The sequence below is a fragment of the Salmo salar genome, chromosome ssa26 (assembly GCF_905237065.1).
Source record: "Salmo salar chromosome ssa26, Ssal_v3.1, whole genome shotgun sequence".
Lineage (NCBI taxonomy): Eukaryota > Metazoa > Chordata > Actinopteri > Salmoniformes > Salmonidae > Salmo > Salmo salar.
In genome coordinates, this window is record NC_059467.1 from 15,873,104 (window position 1) to 15,881,042 (window position 7,939).

Genomic DNA, 7,939 nt, shown 5'->3' on the forward strand with positions numbered 1-7,939 from the left:
ATCACCACCTCAAGCTGAACCTCGGCAAGACGGAGCTGCTCTTCCTCCCGGGGAAGGACTGCCCGTTCCATGATCTCGCCATCACGGTTGACAACTCCCTTGTGTCCTCCTCCCAGAGTGCTAAGAACCTTGGCGTGATCCTGGACAACACCCTGTCGTTCTCCACTAACATCAAGGCGGTGACCCGATCCTGTAGGTTCATGCTCTACAACATTCGCAGAGTACGACCCTGCCTCACACAGGAAGCGGCGCAGGTCCTAATCCAGGCACTTGTCATCTCCCGTCTGGATTACTGCAACTCGCTGTTGGCTGGGCTCCCTGCCTGTGCCATTAAACCCCTACAACTCATCCAGAACGCCGCAGCCCGTCTGGTGTTCAACCTTCCCAAGTTCTCTCACGTCACCCCGCTCCTCCGCTTTCTCCACTGGCTTCCAGTTGAAGCTCGCATCCGCTACAAGACCATGGTGATTGCCTACGGAGCTGTGAAGGGAACGGCACCTCCATACCTTCAGGCTCTGATCAGGCCCTACACCCAAACAAGGGCACTGCGTTCATCCACCTCTGGCCTGCTGGCCCCCCTACCTCTGAGGAAGCACAGTTCCCGCTCAGCCCAGTCAAAACTGTTCCCTGCTCTGGCACCCCAATGGTGGAACAAGCTCCCTCACGACGCCAGGACAGCGGAGTCAATCACCACCTTCCGGAGACACCTGAAACCCCACCTCTTTAAGGAATACCTAGGATAGGATAAAGTAATCCTTCTAACCCTCCCCCCTTAAAAGATTTAGATGCACTATTGTAAAGTGGTTGTTCCACTGGATATCATAAGGTGAATGCACCAATTTGTAAGTCGCTCTGGATAAGAGCGTCTGCTAAATGACTTAAATGTAAATGTAAATGTAAAAGTGGTGCTTCAGAGAGTACATACCTGGCAGGAATGTTTCTTTGATGAGTAGTGTTTATCAGGGGAAGGGGCCAGAGCTAGAGTACTGCACCTGGCCACCCGGAGGGTGGCATGTGGTTGTGTTGCCAGACAGACTCCACTGTGGAGACCTGCTGCCGCCCTCATACACCATCCAAATATAACTCTATGAATCTATAGTTCAGAATAGATGGGTCTTTGGATGAATATACACTACATTTCTTTCCAAAATCATGGGCATTAATGTTGAGTTGGTCCCCCCTTTGCTGTTATAACAGCCTCCACTCTTCTGGGAAGGCTTTCCACTAGATGTTGGAACATTGCTGCGGGGACTTGCATCCATTCAGCCACAAGAGCATTAGTGAGGTCGGCACTGATGTTGGGCGATTAAGCCTGGCTCGCAGTCGGTGTTCGATGGGGTTGAGGTCAGGGCTCTGTGCAGGCCAGTCAAGTTCTTCCAACCCGATCTCGACAAACCATTTCTGTATGAATCTCACTTTGTGCACCGGAGCATTGTCATGCTGAAACAGGAAAGGGCCTTCCCCAAAACTGCTGCCACAAAGTTGGAGGCACAGAATTGTCTAGAATAACATTGTATGCTTTAGCGTTAAGATTTCCCTTCACTAGAACTAAGGGGCCTAGCCCGAACCATGAAAAACAGTCCCAGACCATTATTCCTCCTTCACCAAACTTTACAGTTGACACTGTGCATTGGGGCAGGTAGCGTTCTCCTGGCATCTGCCAAACCTAGATTCATCTGTCGGACTGCTTGATGGAGAAGCGTGATTCAGTACTCCAGAGAACGCGTTTCCATTGCTCCAGAGTCCATGGTGATCTTAGGCTTGTGTGTGGCTACTTGGCCATGGAAACCCATTTCATGAAGCTCCCGACAAACAGTTATTGTGCTGAAGTTGCTTCCAGAGGCAGTTTGGAACTCGGTAGTGAGTGTTGCAACTGAGGACAGACGATTTTAACGCACTATACGATTCAGCACTCGGTGGTCCCATTCTGTGAGCTTATGTGGCCTATCACTTCGCGGCTGAGCCGTTGTTGCTCCTAGACATTTACACTTCACAATAACAGCACTTACAGTTGACAGGGGCAGCTCAAGCTGTTGGAAAGGTGGCATCCTATGACAGTGCCACGTTGAAAGTCACTGAGCTTTTCAGTTAGGCCATTCTAATGCCAAAGTTTGTCTACGGAGATTGTATGACTGTGTGCTCGATTTAATACACCTGTCAGTAACGTGTGTGGCTGAAATATCCGAATCCATTCATTCGAAAGGGTGTCCACATACTTTTGTACATATAATGTATGTTGAATTTTAATTTACATAACAGAGATATTTATAATGTTTTGGATAAATGAATGTAAAGACATTTAGCTATTCTTAATCTAAACACTACTCATATTTCAAATGACACCAAGACTGACTTTGTAGCATCTAAAGATTCCCAATTTTAATACATTTTTTCTCATGAATAATTTTGGATTTAGACTTCAAAAAGGTATTCAAAACATCCTTCCCCCAACGGGCCTTCATATGGTTTTATTTCAGGAAGATCCAAAACATCATAAATATCTTTGGTCCAACCTGTCGTGGAATTGCACCTAGCAAACAGGTAGAACTGAGTGAGGAGTAGGACAGCAAAGGGCTAAAATCATCACAATAGCCGTCCTCACATTCACGTCATAGAATTACCATAGCTATGCTAATGCACACTGTGCAGTGCATGTGTTATTGTAACAACTGCTAATTAAGCTATGCGCAGTGAAACAATGAATGGAAACAGGCTAAGAGGAGAAAAACTCTGTTGTGATAAGACACTCTGGAGTCCTCCTGTTGTCCAGAGAACACCTGTTTTACTAGGCTCCGACTGAGACACACACACAGCGCTTGTGGGGATCCTCTTCACACCACTCCACCTGTACACTGGGCTAAGAGGAGAGATAAGTGTCACTGTGAATATCTGTCGCAACCTTTGGTGAATATATGTACTGGTAGTTTTACAGCTTTCACTGTATGAGACTCCACTGAGTCACTTTCTTCTTTGATTAAGTAACAGAGAAATTGTTGTGTGGGAGTGAAGTCAGACAAATCTCAGCAGACCTTCAGATGGCATGACAATAGTCTCTCTAGACAGACGGTTGCATCCCACAATGTACCAATCTTCCTGCATACGCGTCTGTAGAAGTTCCGGCGTGAGTTGGGACATGGAGGACAAGTTGGAAATTGGATGCGCCACACCGGTGACGTCACTGCCGTATCTGCTTGTTACCCCAGCTAAACATGAGAACAACTCCCGCCCACATTTTAAGCCCTGCCTTAGCAAACCTCGCGATTTGTTGGGACAGTTGTCTGTCTGAAGAACCCTCCTCGGTTTCAGAGAGTAGCCTGACACTGATGGTTGTGTGACCAAAGTGTTTAGTCACTGTGCACTATACTGTTTATGCAATCCATTAGAATTATTCATCATGGTTGAATCAAGAGCATATTTCTCACATCCAAGAGCCCTATCTGCCCTACTGAGGTCCACATGTCACCCATGCCGTTATAGACCAGACCAGGCTCCAGCCATCTTAATATCAACATGTTTTCACATGGATTCATGTCAGGGGAACTGTGTGACATGCTCTGGGGTGTTTAGCCAACATAATACCCAACACAATGCCCACCCTCAATGTCCCCACTGTTCCCTGGGTGATGACCCTGTGTGTGTGTGTGCGCATGTGCGTCAGAGAGAGGAGAGAGGGAGAGAGATGATCAAGAAAACTGTCGTGAGCAAGAAATTGAATGTTCTATATCAAGCAAAGGAGAGAGCAATATATAATATATGACAGAAAATGAGTATGAAACAACATGAGAGAGCGAGAGAGAGAGTGAGAGAGACAGTGAGAGAGACAGTGAGAGAGACAGAGAGAGAGACAGAGAGAGAGACAGAGAGAGAGAGAGTGAGAGAGACAGAGAGAGAGAAAGCTCCCCCTCTACCCCTTCTACCCATGGTCCAGCTGCCTCTCCTGTAAATAAGGCTGGGTGAGGACAAGAGAGAAGGCCATTGCAGGCTGCTACCTAAAACAGGTGTGACAGACATTTAATACCTGTCCCCTCTCATTTAGACCATCGTAATGTCCCATCATGTCAGAACGTGGAAAGGCACTTAGCCACTGAGGGAGCTGTGAAGAAAAGAAGCCTGGCCCAGTGCCTATAACCCACCAACCACCCACAGAGACAGAACACAGTCACTCCTGCTCAGAGACAGGCACAGGCTCCGCAGATATAGACTAGTACTTATAGTATATTTACAACATACAAGACATATGCAAGCGCACATGCATGTGCTAACACACAGACAGACAGACAGACAGACAGACAGACAGACAGACAGACAGACAGACAGACAGACAGACAGACAGACAGACAGACAGACAGACAGACAGACAGACAGACAGACAGACAGACAGACAGACAGACAGACAGACAGACAGACAGACAGACAGACAGACAGACAGACAGACAGACAGACAGTGTTGAGTGTCTCTGGAATACTGAATAGAACATATTGTTAGAATTAGCTGCTGGTCCATGACGTTCAGCCTCAGAGACAGAGGACTCTTAAAAGGCCATGCAACAGAATGAGTTTCCTCTGTAATGGAGTGTGAGTGACGGTGTTGGGTACAGTGTGTGTCACAGCAGCTCCTTACTCCACAGTCTGTCGCGATGCTAATGACTGAAAGAAAGAAAGACAGAGAGACACACACACACACACACACACACACACACACACACACACACACACACACACACACACACACACACACACACACACACACACACACACACACACACACACACACACACACACACACACACACACACACACACACACACACACACACACAGAGTGTCTCTGTCCGGCACACCCTGGTTGTAATGGGGCAGCTGTGTAGAGCCTGGCCTGGGCAATAATGAGAGTTTCATTCCTGAGTGGAGGGGGTGTCTTGGAAGAGCCACTGAGACAGCCAGGCTTCCTGTGCCATCTGGGACCTACGCCCCCAGTTCTTATAGTTCCAAACCAGGCCTGCCTGTCTGCATCCCTGTCTGTTTGTCCAAATGATTATCATCATCATCACTCGATTCTCACACATCAGAGCTTTTAGCCAGAGAAACATGTTTACATAAAATGACTATGCAACTTTTGAAAGCTTTCCATGGGGAACTCAATATGAAAAATATATAATTTACAATTGGGTAAAAACAGACCACCCGGAGATTTGGGATGCTCTAGGGTAGTAATTTGAATCATCGGCTGTATCCAATTCCGAAAGTTTCTGTAAATTGCATCAATTTATTGAAAATGTTTTGGAAGAGGTAAGATGGAACATTTAAAAAATGTGAATTAGGTGAATTATTCATTTGAATCACTAAAACATACCACGTGGAGTTCCAGGTCTCCGGCAGCCTCTGGAACTGCCGGTCTGCGGCCAACAAGGCTGAGTTCATCTCAGCCTATGCTACCCTCCAGTCCCTAGACTTCCTGGCGCTGACGGAAACATGGATCACCACAGATAACACTGCTACTCCTACTGCTCTCTCCTCGTCTGACTACGTGTTCTCGCATACCCCTAGAGCATCGAGCCAGCGGGGTGGTGGCACTGGAATCCTCATCTCTCCCAAGTGGACATTCTCTCTTTCTCCCCTGACCCATCTGTCTATCTCCTCATTTGAATTCCATGCTGTCACAGTTACCAGCCCTTTCAAGCTTAACATCCTTATCATTTATCGCCCTCCAGGTTCCCTTGGAGAGTTCATCAATGAGCTTGACGCCTTGATAAGTTCCTTTCCTGAGGATGGCTCACCTCTCACAGTTCTGGGTGACTTTAACCTCCCCACGTCTACCTTCGACTCATTCCTCTCTGCCTCCTTCTTTCCACTCCTCTCCTCTTTCGACCTCACCCTCTCACCTTCCCCCCCCTACTCACAAGGCAGGCAATACGCTTGACCTCATCCTTACTAGATGCTGTTCTTCCACTAATCTCATTGCAACTCCCCTCCAAGTCTCCGACCACTACCTTGTATCCTTTTCCCTCTCGCTCTCATCCAACACTTCTCACTCTCCCCCTACTCGGATGGTATTGCGCCGTCCCAACCTTCGCTCTCTCTCTCCCGCTACTCTCTCCTCTTCCATCCTATCATCTCTTCCCTCTGCTCAAACCTTCTCCAACCTATCTCCTGATTCTGCCTCCTCAACCCTCCTCTCCTCCCTCTCTGCATCCTTTGATCTCCTCTGTCCCCTATCCTCCAGGCCGGCTCGGTCCTCCCCTCCTGCTCCGTGGCTCGACGACTCACTGCGAGCTCACAGAACAGGGCTCCGGGCAGCCGAGCGGAAATGGAGGAAAACTCGCCTCCCCTGCGGACCTGGCATCCTTTCACTCCCTCCTCTCTACATTTTCCTCTTCTGTCTCTGCTGCTAAAGCCACTTTCTACCACTCTAAACTCCAAGCATCTGCCTCTAACCCTAGGAAGCTCTTTGCTACCTTCTCCTCCCTCCTGAATCCTCCTCCCCCTCCCCCCCCTCCTCCCTCTCTGCGGATGACTTCGTCAACCATTTTGAAAAGAAGGTTGACGACATCCGATCCTCGTTGCTAAGTCAAACGACACTGCTGGTCCTGCTCACACTGCCCTACCCTGTGCTTTGACCTCTTTCTCCCCTCTCTCTCCAGATGAAATCTCGCGTCTTGTGACGGCCGGCCGCCCAACAACCTGCCCACTTGACCCTATCCCCTCCTCTCTTCTCCAGACCATTTCCGGAGACCTTCTCCCCTACCTCACCTCGCTCATCAACGCATCCTTGACCGCTGGCTACGTCCCTTCCGTCTTCAAGAGAGCGAGAGTTGCACCCCTTCTGAAAAAACCTACACTCGACCCCTCCGATGTCAACAACTACAGGCCAGTATCCCTTCTTTCCTTTCTCTCCAAAACTCTTGAACGCGCCGTGCTTGGCCAGCTCTCTTGCTATCTCTCTCAGAATGACCTTCTTGATCCTAATCAGTCAGGTTTCAAGACTGGGCATTCAACTGAGACTGCTCTTCTCTGTGTCACGGAGGCTCTCCGCACTGCTAAAGCTAACTCTCTCTCCTCTGCTCTCATCCTTCTAGACCTATCTGCTGCCTTTGATACCGTGAACCATCAGATCCTCCTCTCCACCCTCTCCGAGCTGGGCATCTCTGGCACCGCGCACGCTTGGATTGCGTCCTACCTGACAGGTCGCTCCTACCAGGTGGCGTGGCGAGAATCTGTCTCCGCACCACGTGCTCTCACCACTGGTGTCCCCCAGGGCTCTGTTCTTGGCCCACTCCTATTCTCGCTATACACCAAGTCACTTGGCTCTGTCATATCCTCACATGGTCTCTCATATCATTGCTATGCAGATGACACACAATTAATCTTCTCCTTTCCCCCTTCTGACAACCAGGTGGCGAATCGCATCTCTGCATGTCTGGCAGACATATCAGTGTGGATGACGGATCACCACCTCAAGCTGAACCTCGGCAAGACGGAGCTGCTCTTCCTCCCGGGGAAGGACTGCCCGTTCCATGATCTCGCCATCACGGTTGACAACTCCCTTGTGTCCTCCTCCCAGAGTGCTAAGAGCCTTGGCGTGACCCTGGACAACACCCTGTCGTTCTCCACCAACATCAAGGCGGTGACCCGATCCTGTAGGTTCATGCTCTACAACATTCGCAGAGTACGACCCTGCCTCACACAGGAAGCGGCGCAGGTCCTAATCCAGGCACTTGTCATCTCCCGTCTGGATTACTGCAACTCGCTGTTGGCTGGGCTCCCTGCCTGTGCCATTAAACCCCTACAACTCATCCAGAACGCCGCAGCCCGTCTGGTGTTCAACCTTCCCAAGTTCTCTCACGTCACCCCGCTCCTCCGCTCTCTCCACTGGCTTCCAGTCGAAGCTCGCATCCGCTACAAGACCATGGTGCTTGCCTACGGAGCTGTGAGGGGAACGG